The following is a 12302-nucleotide window of genomic DNA, read 5'->3' as shown; positions in this document are numbered from 1 at the left end:
TTTTGGACTTCATACTGAAAAAGAAATACTATGTGTTCCTTGAAAAACTGTCCCTTTCTTTACTGATGTTTATTTTCTCAGTATCAAGTATAAAACCTGAGCTTTGCATATTGCTTGCACCTAAAATTTCTTTCCTTCCCTTGTTTAGGTCTCACAGTTTATCTTTGCTCCTTCATTCTTTTTCTCATACAAAACATAAGCATAATTTTTTTCACACATAACTGTATTTAAAAGTATTGTCTGTACTACAAGCTGCCTTTACAATTGGTAATACTGGACAGCTTTCTTGTCTGAAAATACTAGGCAGATTTCTTGCCTGGGCTAGTGCTAAACTCAGTAACTAGTGGGTTTTTTTCTTATTTTCTAAATTTCTGTTAGGGTAATGGGATTTATGAATAGATTTCTGTTCAGGGTAATGAGATTTATGAATAATTGCTCCTGGAATAGACTTCTTTAACTGTTGACATTCTTGGTCAGTTACTGAAGGATGGTTGACAGATTGGACAGCAGGGCTCCCTCAGTTTTACTCTTTGCTTTCAGCTGCTGAAAGGAAGAGCAAATTGGATGAGCAGGAAAGTAGGAATGGACATAAATTATGGTCTTTCAAGCAAAATATAATGGGGGTAAATCTGAATTTCCTCCCTGGATTACCCATAGATTTCCATGGCACCTCTGAGCATCTTTTGAAACCCCTTTGTTCCCCATCACTCATGGTGTTTAAGGACATTTACTTCGAACACAACATGCATTACAGCACTGAATTTTAATGTGCTTTCTTCTTCAAGAGGAAGATCTGTGCAAGCATAAATGAACATAGGACTTTTTTTCTTCTCAAAATAAAATAAAAAATTGATCAGTAAAGCTCTGACTTTCCATATTTGATGTTGCATAGTCTTTATTAGACATAAAGAGATTTTCAGAATTTGTAAGGTCTGGTGCAGCCAATATTTTAGAGGTCATCTGCTCCTAAAAGAGAGAAGAATTAAAAATATTTTATATTTAACATAAATTAATATAACTGATTACTATAACGCCACTAGGTAAACTACTTAAGGGAGTTAAGGGAGGTGGGAGAAGGAAGGTACTCTGATTGCAAATTCAGTTCCACTCCTTCTTCTCCTTCCTCTTGATCCTCCTCATCCTTGTCATCCCTCTCCTTCTCCTTCTCCTTCTCCTTCTCCTTCTCCTTCTCCTTCTCCTTCTCCTTCTCCTTCTCCTTCTCCTTCTCCTTCTCCTTCTCCTTCATTTCTTCTTCTCCATTATGCTTTAGCATTGGCTAATATCTCTCTGCTTCTTTTGAGCGAGATAGAACAGTGCATTTTAACTGACATATTTTTGTTCCTTATTTCCTGTGCAGAATTAAAGGAAAACATATAAAAAAGGGTGAATTTTCCCCTTTAATAACATTACATCTCTTGTGATTAACTGTTGATATTTCTTTAAGTGATATTTTAGCAATGTTACTGTTGAATGCCAAAAAGCAGTGAAATCTGAGTCCCACATTATATGGTAAGCTCTTCTATAGCTCTGTTATTCACAAGGAATTCTTGCCATTACATTTCTGTCATTTAAGCAACAGACTTTTTTTCTCAGTAAAGTATTCAGTATTCAGATTTCTGCCATCTAGTAACTCTGATGAATTTAAAGATCTCACAGTTTCACCACAGTAATAAAAAATAATGTAGTCAATTTTATAGTAGGATGGATGGGTGTTTTTCAATGCAGGACTTGAACAAGGCTGGTAGTGAAATATCTTTTATATGCTGAAGAGTATATCTTATTCCTTTGCAATAATAAATGCGGCTTTGCTATTAGGATAATTTTTTTGATATATCTCTGCATGCAGGCAGCCACAAAAACTGGCCGTTTGCTTCTGTTTTGTCTCTGCTTACAAATTAAAGCAGTTTGTTAGGAGAAACTGCTCAGAGTGTCCAAATTGGATAGAAGTGGCTGAATTTCACCCCAGAGTTCATCACTGAATTGCCCTGCAACTGTAGACAAAGCAGTGAGGTGGATCCCACTGTGATGCTGAAAGGAGGTTCTTCAATGACCTGAGCAGGAAATCTGGAGTTCTCAGGCCTAACCAGAGGTCAAGTCTAAATACCACATCACCATGGAGCATGGAAGTGATTTTCTCCTTTAGAAAAATGTGAATCTTAGACAAAGTCTGGGGAAATTGGAGATTGTGTTGTGAGATAAATCCATATGGACTGAAATTCACAATATAACGCTTTTATGGTGCTCTCTTCAGTGTAACTGAGTGACATTTTATTAGAACAATTATAACTGTTTCTGCTGCCATCTAATATCCATATAAGTGCTACTTAAAGAGAATTTAGAAAAAGGATTCTCTTATTTTTCCTCTTTCTTTCTTTGGCTCTATTAATTACTTAGCAACAGAGCTTCTGCCATTGCGGAAAAGGAGGTCGGCAAGACAACATTCTGTGGTTATTTTAGCAGTTTATAAATGTTGCTTTTTAATATTCACCCTCTTAAACACTTCCCCCCACTCCAGCCTCAATAAAAATACATATGTAAGCCCTATGATTTAAGCCCCTTTAATATTAAAACTTTACTAGGACAAATGTCTCCCAAGTCTGTTCTGCTGGACTCCTACATACCTCTAGTCTTACTGGGGATCAAATACAGCACCTGTAATGTAAATGCAAACCTGAAGCACTTCATAAACAGACATTGTCATCAAAAAATCCTGAGTTTAGCAACTTGTAATTTGATTTTTTTTGCACAGTGTAGTGGCTGAAGTCTTTGAGATATTAGTTCGAGGAAAATATTTTACCTCTGGCTCAAAGCCACTGTAAATGGTCCCAGGTGGAAAGAACCACTGAGTGATAGCCTCTTCTGTGCTCTTGTCCATGTGTCCATGCTTGCAACAGACAAGCAGTGCTAACAGAGGCTAGCAGGTCTGTTCAGGGGAACTAACTGCAGCCTTCCAGCATCTGCAAAAAGAAAAAGACAGAGACTGTTTACAAAAACATGTAGTGACAGGACAGAGGGGAATGGTTTCAAACCAAGAGTAAGTTAGATTAAATAGTCAGAAAAATTCTTTTCTGTAAGGGTGGTGAAGCACTGGAACAGAACTGGTGGATGTCCCACCCCTGAGAGTGTTCAAGGCCAGGTTGGATGGGACTCTGAGCAGACTGGGTTAGTGGCACATATTCCTGTCCATGGCAGAGTGTTGGGACTGGATGATCTTTTATGTGTGTCTCAACCCACATCATTCTATGATTCTATGATTTCATGATTCCATGATTTTGATAGAATGATATAAATCTGCTGCCTGGTGTTAGGAGAGATCTTTGTAGAAAAAAATACTTCAGCTTCAAAATTCACTCCTCTGATCCTGAGCTTTTACTGAAATTGCACAGAAATGTTAAGTACATTGATTTATGTTGAATATGTTATTTTAAACATATATGTATTCCCTTGAATACATGTGAATGCATAGCTATATAATCTTACTGACATCCTTGCAAATTCAGTTTGGTGCTGATAGACAAGCTGTGCTGTTTTCATGTCAATCATCATTACTACTGGTATGAAATGATAGGTTGGAAAAGTTGCATATCCTCTGCCTAACAGGAGCCTGGAGATGGAAATTTCAGAGGGAGGTGTAAAAGAGTTTAAAAATAAAAAATAAGATCCTACATGCCAAATGATTTCCATAGTTACACTTCTGAGCATTCAGTAAGACTTCACAGCTGTCATCAAGAACTAAAATTGGCCTGAATGATCTTTCTTACTGGTTGTGATGGGGATGAAAGAAAGTGGACTTGTTGTCAAGATTTGTCAATTTTACAGTGGTCACAACTCAGAAACTTTATTAAAAAAGGAAAAAAAATATGCTATGAATACTGAGTCCAAATATAAAAATCCACCATGAGTTAGAGGTATATCTTATAATTGCTCTATTATGATCCTCTAACTTGGTGTGCTGGATTCTTCTTCCTTGCAAATTTACCTTGAGTCTCTACTTGGAGGGATGACATATACACACAATCAAGTCAAACTCTAGTCCTTCCTAGTTTACACCCATTTACTCACAGTCTGGAAAAAGGATTGCATTTTCTTCAATCTCTTTCTGGTGGGGCTTTAAGAAAAGCATATGGACAATATCTTGAGGTTCATCACACTCATGGATATGATGAGGATGTGTTCCAGGAGAACTAGAAAATAACTGCATAAGTGGTTTTCATCTCATTTTACTTTAACCATATGTTTTTGTCTCTACTTTCACATCCTTTATAAAGGTAATGGGGAAAGGCAGAGGGTAAAGAGAATGCATTCTACTATGGAAAATAAGTATATCCACATGAATTGCCATCCGGATGCACGTAATTTTCTTTCCTGAACTTGGAGGGAGATTAGAAACAGGATTCATCTTTCCTAATGCAAATCCTGCTGTTATATATACATATCTACATTTCAGTTAGGCTTTCTGTATAGTCAAAAGGGATAAATGGGTGTTTCTTCAAGCGATTCATCAAACACTGAAGTAGAGATGCAAGTAAGGTGAATGAATTTTTCTTTCCATAGAAGCACACTGGAAGGTTATGATGTTCTACACAGTTGAGATAACTACATTATAGACATGCAAAGTCAGGTGAAATACGAATTTCAGTGAAGTGGAAACTAGATGATTTGTTTAAACGTATAACCTTCATTCCATGGGAGATCACTTCTGTACTATCTTTTCAAGTTCCAGTCCACAGTCCATATTCCATACTTAAGCATTTGCAACCTTTTTTAACTCTTTTCACAACACTAGCAGAACAGAGACGTCTGAAAATACTTTAGAGAGCATTTATGGAAAGAAAATCCTATGTTTAAACATCTACAGTAGGAAAATAATACAGTTAGGGAAGGCTATTTGAAGGTTAATCCCAGAAGAAAGATGGAGAGTCCAAATTCCTGCTGTTGTGTGCAAGCACAGAACCAAGCAACCCAGAGCACAGGACCATGCAACATAGGCCTCCTGCTTTCCATATGGAATGCAATCATAGTGGGCCACAAATCCTTTATATCAGACAGGCACAATAAATATAATAGATTTGGGATTACTATTTGGATCCCTTTTAAATGAGAAGTTCTAAATGGTAGAAGTTGGAGAGGATGCAGAGGTGGCAAGGTTCTGTGTATTACCCTTTTTTGAGCAGGGTAAGTGACTCTCTCAATTGTTGGAAATTTTCTCATTTCCATGTGGTGAAAACAATCCCTAGGCATAACACTGATGTATCAGAGTCTAAGGAAAGAGGAGTAAAAGCAACAGTCATCAGGTCTAAAAGCTGAAGGTAGATAACTAGACTACATCTACAGTTTAATAACTTCATTTATCTCTAATAATTTCAGCCACATTCTCTTTCCAAGGAGCAGATTTCATGAGTCAAGACTGTCACCACTGTACCTTTTTATTCATCCTCTTTAGAGAAAGAAAAATCCCTCCAGTTTGTTCAAAATGCTGATCAGTGGCTTTCTTTTCATATACAGAATCGGCTTGTATTTGTTGAGATATTTACGGATCTTTTGGCAGATGTTTTAGAGGACATGAGTTTCCTGTCTTACATGTCTTTTGGACCATTTATTCTGTACATCACATTTTTCTACTCAAAATAAAGAGGCAGTTTTCTCTCTGATTTATTCTTCTTAACATAACTTCCTCAAGATTTAAGAAATAACATGTTCCACTGCCTGAAATTTTACCTAAAGGAATGTACCTGGACACCAGGACAGATTTTGTTGTTCTGGGCTTTCATGTCAATGATACTATTCTGAACTTTTTTTTTTTAATGGAAAATGCATGATAAGAGACTTATCTGACTTCATTTAATTGACAAATATATTGCTTATATGACAATGGTAGAAGGAAACACTCCTACATCAGATGATGCTTCTCAGCATCTGGCTAACAGCTGTCAGCAGCAAAGGTGGGAAATTATTAACATAATGGATTGGTTTCAGAGGAATCTATAGCAGAATTAAAGGATCCATACCTTGGGGAATGAAGAAATAGCTCAAAACTTAACATAGAGTATTCACATTTTTCCATAAAGGGTTTCTGTTGTTTTAAAGACTGTATATATAGTTTTTAAAATTGTTTAAAGTAGCAAGAATTTGCACCTTCAATATGAAGCAAATAAATGTTTCATTGGAAATGGACTAATGAACTGAAGCTACCTGAGCAGCTGTGGCTTGCCATATTTTTCCTTCTACAGTTAGGTCTGCTGTGTCCTCAGCACCAAGAAATATTGAGGAGGGCAATGGCTTGTCTGGAAATTGCTCATCTCTATTTCCTGCTAGCAATTGCCAGATGTTGGTTTGCCAGGTGCATTTGTTTCACAACCCATGGTCACTGCTTTCAGGTAAAGGAGGAGTGGCATTATGTGCAGGTGGTTTGTCTGTTTCTTGGTGGATGCTGGCATCATTGTGCAGCAAAGAAGCAGCTGTGGAGAAATGGAACCATTGGGAGCCAAAACCCTGGCTGGTCAGAGGAGCACACGTGACCAGAGACACACTTTTAGGGAGCCACTCCATGCTGAAAGAGGCTGGGACAGCTCCTAGGGGACTGTGGCCATGGGTGACCCCCTGTGTTAAAGAGACAAAGGGATAAAGCAGCAAACCCTGTTACAAACAGAGCGACAGAAAACTGCTGTGTACAGGCAGCCAAAACCACTGTGTGCACTCAGACCCCTGTGCTGCCCATCACCTCCTCAGAGTGCAAAAGAAAGGGAAGCTGAAGTGGGGAAGAGGGAGTACAGGGCAAGAGTTTTTGCTCTTTTGTTTTATGCAAAATCAGCTATGGGAGGCTTGTACTGGTTGTCAATCAAAAAGCAAAATGCTCTGAGCCTAAGATTGTTTGCCTTAAAATGGTATTTAAGAACATCTGTAAAATGATTTGAGTAAATATGCTTATTCTTATAACAATAATTGAGATTAAAATATATTTACAAACTGCTGAGAATTTTCAGTGATTTGCTGAAACTTAAGAAAAACATTGCTTTGAAATCTCTTAGGGAATGGAATATTTTCTAGTACTTTTAAATTCTCTGGACTGACTGCTTTCACTTTTTACCTGCCATAGTGCTTGAAATCAAAACTTTTACTAGCACTAGGGGAAAAAGTAAAGGCACACAGTGTTATTTAAATATCAATAAGATCAGTGCAAGGCTCACAGGTTAGCTGTAAGTGTGAGTTTAATGAATTCAAGTTCAGGCAGATAGTGGATTTATGGCTGGTAATAGAGAGAGTCATGTGGATCTCAAGGATTGGTACAAGCCAGGAGGGCTTATGAAGCACTTATGACATGCTGACTGGGGGTGGAGAAATCAGAGATAATAAAGTAAATATGGGCTCTGATTTCAATGTCCTGACTAATGAAACCATTGCAGCTCTGCCATCCTACAGGGAAGCTAAAATCAGATGTGAGCTAAGTGCTGAAGGTGTTTACAGAAACTTGCTGCTCCTGATTGCTGTTCTTATGGGTGCTGCCCCCATTAAAAGATGTTTAATTCAAAGATTCTGTAGTACAGTGTCTGAATAAGGAGAAACCATTTTAGCAGTCTCTATAAACAGAGGGAAAAAAAGGTATAGTTACACCAAAATGATTGTATTCTCTTACAGAAACATTTGCTTTGTTTTGTTTTGCTCAAATTGATCACATATTTTAGAATGTAAAGAATTTTGCCTAAGCACAGAACACTGATATAAAACTTGACCAAGTAGAAGACAATGCGTCATATAAATGAAAAAGTCCTTACTGCAGTTTGATAGATTTTCATGTATAAAATCAGCCCTTGTTCCTTTGCAGAGACGTATATAAAGACTGGAATTATCTACCTTTAAAGTATATATAATCAGACAATTGCAGTATGATAGATTGTAGCATAAAACACTCCACCATGTTGTTCTGTAAGGCAGAACCATTTTTAGATGCAAAACTGATTACAATAATTTTTTGGAGGAATTTTTTTTTTTTTTATTTTTCAGCTTTCCCACAAAAATGATTGAAAATTTTAGTTTACTCATGCTTTTAATCATGTTTGAAATTCTTGACAATTTGTCAAAGTTGTACTTGAAAAATGTCTTCCATATTGCATTAATATCTCATTAGTAATTACATTTCTGCAGCTCTGCTTACATTCAGTAATTCATTGTTTATATGTCTGAGTACCATTTTTCTGTCAATTCATTATTATGTAATTATTTAAAACGTGTTTAGCTATCATGGGTGCTTTCCAGAAAAACAGAGCACTACCCTCATTAAACTATGAGAGTGGCATTTGTTACTTTTATATTCATGTCCTTTCATATAATTCATGATTCCACTTTGCCAAATGATCCAATCAGTCTAACATAGTCTCACAGCTAGCTGTAACTCCAAAATAAAGTCATTAGAAAGTTTATAGATACAGTTATGTATCTATAGCTGGTCTTCCTCTACTGATTTATTGTGATTTTCCACTTATATTTAATTTCTGCAGATAATAAATATAAATAATAAAGCATATCACATAAAAATAGTAGCAATATCTTAAAAAAATTAAATTATGGAATCATAGACTACTTTAAGTTGGAATGGACCTCTAGAGGCCACTTGATCTCTTTCTTTTATTAGAGTAAGGCCATATGACACAAAGTTCCTCAGGGGAATGCTCTATAAGAAAATTCATAGTTTCTCTGGGTAAGGTATTCCAGTATTTGACTACTTTCCTTCTGAGAAAATTTGTCCCAATATTTTCTAGAAATTTTCCCTTTTGTAAATTTTTTCTACATACCGTAGGTTAATGAGAATAATCCCATTCTTATTAGAGATCTAAAGGCAGCATCAATTATAGACAATATCAGAAACAAAAGTATGAAATTTACGCACTATGCAGTACTCTAAGTCATTTAATTTGTTAGCAAAAGTACTGTCATATAGTCTGATGCTTCCAATTTTACACTGAAATTTTCTAGAGGACAAAATCAAGTGCTAGAGGACCCAACTACATCTAAACTTGAGATCTCATTAACGTATTCTGTACCCTCACAAGTTTAATTGACATTAAGTCCTTTTCTTTTGTATAGTTTTTTCTCCTGAATTTTAATTTCAGAGGCAAATCAATTTTCCTTTAGCCCTACTTCAGTGATTTCATAACAGGATTGCACAATATCCTTTGCATGAGAGACATTGAAATTCAGGATTTGGATACTCTCACAGAGCAGGATATCTGTGGAAATCTGATGCATTTGATGACCTGATGAAATTTAAGGTACTATCTATAGCCTATAAAACCTTACATGGCTTGGAACCAAATCACTTGAGAGATTATCGCTTTCTCACTGCCACTGATGTGTGTGGTAGAAATGTTCTCCTGTTTTCCACTCTTTACAAAGGAAAAGTATGCACCTATCTGAACATTGTCTGCAGCATTTCCTGCATGCTCAGATTTCTTTCTGCAACAGCCTAACTTTTACTCTGGAGAAAACTGAATCCAGTTAGGAGATATACAGAGAGAATAGGTGTTTGCCTGATTTGGGAGCTGATTTAAATGATGAAATCTAATTTAGTCATATTTAGTGTATAATTAAATATTAGACCACCTAAAGCCTTGTATAATGTCTTTATCATATTAAACTGAAATGAATAAAAATATAATCAGAACCATTACTAATTTTCTGGTGATTTATTGAGGTAACAGCTCTGCAATGCCACAGGTGCACACACACTGCAGGGAACTCTATGTAGTTCAGGTCTGGGAGTTCTGATTAGATTGGGAAATATGCTGTGCATTTGTGCCCATTTTGACTGTGCCTGTGGTGCTAAGGAAAGCTGGGGACTGATAACTGCAATGGCCAAGTGTGGTGCCCAGCTTGCGTCCATAACAATAACATTATTTTTCATTCACTGGGTGAATGATCAAGTTTCAGTACATGGGAATGTTCCCTAGCCTTTTCACTTGACTTGTACTGAAACAGCCCTTGCATCTGAAAGCAGCTTAGTCAGTTCAGACAGGTGTTACAGATCTGGGCAGGCTTCTTGCCAGCTGTTGTATGGTTAGTCTTTTCCCTTTTGTGAGCTCTCCCATTGTCCTGAAGTCAGGGGAACTCACAGCCCATACTTTGGAAACAAAACCAACCAAGCACGGTGGTTATCTACGGTGATGGTGTGGTTTTAACATGCTGGTGTGGTTTGGGCCCCCTCACCCTGCACAGACAAAGCTAAGGGGCCACTTTGGATAGCACTAGCCAGGGTCTGCTCCTGATGGGCAGTAAGTACAAAGCCAACTTGTTCAGAGGACAGGAGAGACTTTAATCATGAAAGCCTCTGTCTTGTGCTACTTGCCTCCAGAATGGTCCCAGCCCATTCTGTTTACTAACATAAATATAGTTCTAATATAATTCAGTTAGAACTCAGAAACGTTCAACAAGATCCACATTCATTAGTTTCTCTTCATTGAGAATTTTGCAATGCAGATAGAAGGGCTCAGTTTTACTGATGTTTGGTATTTCTTGGGATGATTAGTACAAAAGCTGTATGGTGAACAAGAAAAGCTTGAATCTTGCAAAGATGTATAGCTCAAAATACATCTCATAATAGCTCATTATCTAGAAGATGACTGTGTATTTCAAAACTTTGCAGTATTTCAAAACAATGTACATTGGCTGCTTCTGAGATACCTCTTTCCCTAAAACACACTTTTCCTAAATTTTCTTACACTTTAAGTTTGATGTCTTCTAAAACAACTGATAGCAGTTCTGTAACAAACCTCATTGCTCCTTTAAATCCTCTCTAAAGCTGTAATGGGCTATCTAGGTCTTTTCTTTTGAACTTCCTGATTAAACCTTTCATTTTCAACCTTAAAATTACTTTAAACAGTTCAGAACTCTGTTCAGAAACAGGAATATTTTGGCTTGCCTAACAATATTTTTATTTTTTTAATCAAACTGTGAGATATTATTACAAGGTTAAAATGTTATGTGCCTTAAAATTTTCAAAAACCTTCAGCTGCAGAATCTTGAATTATGTTTTCTGTCCTCCTAAACATGCTGTTTGGAACCCCAGAATAGCAGCAGTACATTTTGTTCCACTTGGCAGCTGGGTGAACAACATGAGCAGAGAGCAGACATTAGAAGGGGACTTGGGACCAAAAATAGGCTTTTTAATTTTTCCTAGTTATTTGCTGCCAGATGGTTTCCAATAGTATTTCTCAAGTGTTTCCTTTGATATTACAGGGAAGTAAGTATTTGAAGTGCCCTTAGACCAATCTTTGTGCAGTGGATTGATGTGTTCAAACAGCAGGTATGACACATTCAAATAACTCTGACAATGTGTTTACAGGAATCAAAAGTTTTGTTGCATATTCATAGTAATAATTCTGATAATTCTGTTTATTTCTTACCCCTTTTTTCATTTTTGGAAAAGACCTTATGGAAGACAATGAACAGGTTTAAGTTATTGGTATGAATATTCAGCTAGAAGGTATTTTACAGAGAAAGTGGCGTGAGAAAGGGCCATGTTTCCTTGCTTATATTTTCATTTAGTTGGACATGGTAAGCCATCTGAAATAAAAACTCGCAAGACACTGAGTGCTGATCACAGCTGAATTCAAATCTGCATTGTTTATGGAAAACCAAAATGCAACTCAACCAAAGATCCAAACTTCAGATTATTCGCTCACCTAATATACTTCAATAATAGATTTCCACAGAGCTAATTGAACCTTCCTAATGTTGATGTGAGTTATGAGAGTACCAAGCATTCTCATAACATTAAAACTGAATGGAGTGATATCTGTAGAAACATAACTCCTGAACTGTAATAACTTGGCATCAATGATAATGACATTTCAAGACAGGAATGGTAATGCTGGTGGAAAAATGCAGAAGTAATTTAATTTAAACCCACTTTTTCAGTAGGATGGAATTTTTTAAGCCCTTCTACATAATGATATTAAAATTAATTGAAAATATTTGTTCTTTCTTTTCAGTTCAATGCATTTATACTTAATAGATAATATGCTTTGAACTACAACAAAGTCCTTTTTCAAAAGATTTTATAGGGTATTGAAACACTGTCATATCTGAGGGCAGCAAGTTTTAAAATACATAATGTGTCTAAGTATTAATAAAACCCAGCAGTACTTCAAAGTTTTCAAGTAAATCATAGAATAGTTTGGATTGGAAGGGATCATTAAAAATCATATAGTCCAACCCCCCCACCATCAGCTGGATCACGTTGCTCACAAAGCTCCATCCAATCTGACCTTGAATATTTTCAGGGACAGAATATCCATTACTTCTCAGGG

This window comes from Zonotrichia albicollis, chromosome 2, assembly GCF_047830755.1.
Source record: "Zonotrichia albicollis isolate bZonAlb1 chromosome 2, bZonAlb1.hap1, whole genome shotgun sequence".
Lineage (NCBI taxonomy): Eukaryota > Metazoa > Chordata > Aves > Passeriformes > Passerellidae > Zonotrichia > Zonotrichia albicollis.
This window is presented reverse-complemented; position numbering follows the sequence as displayed.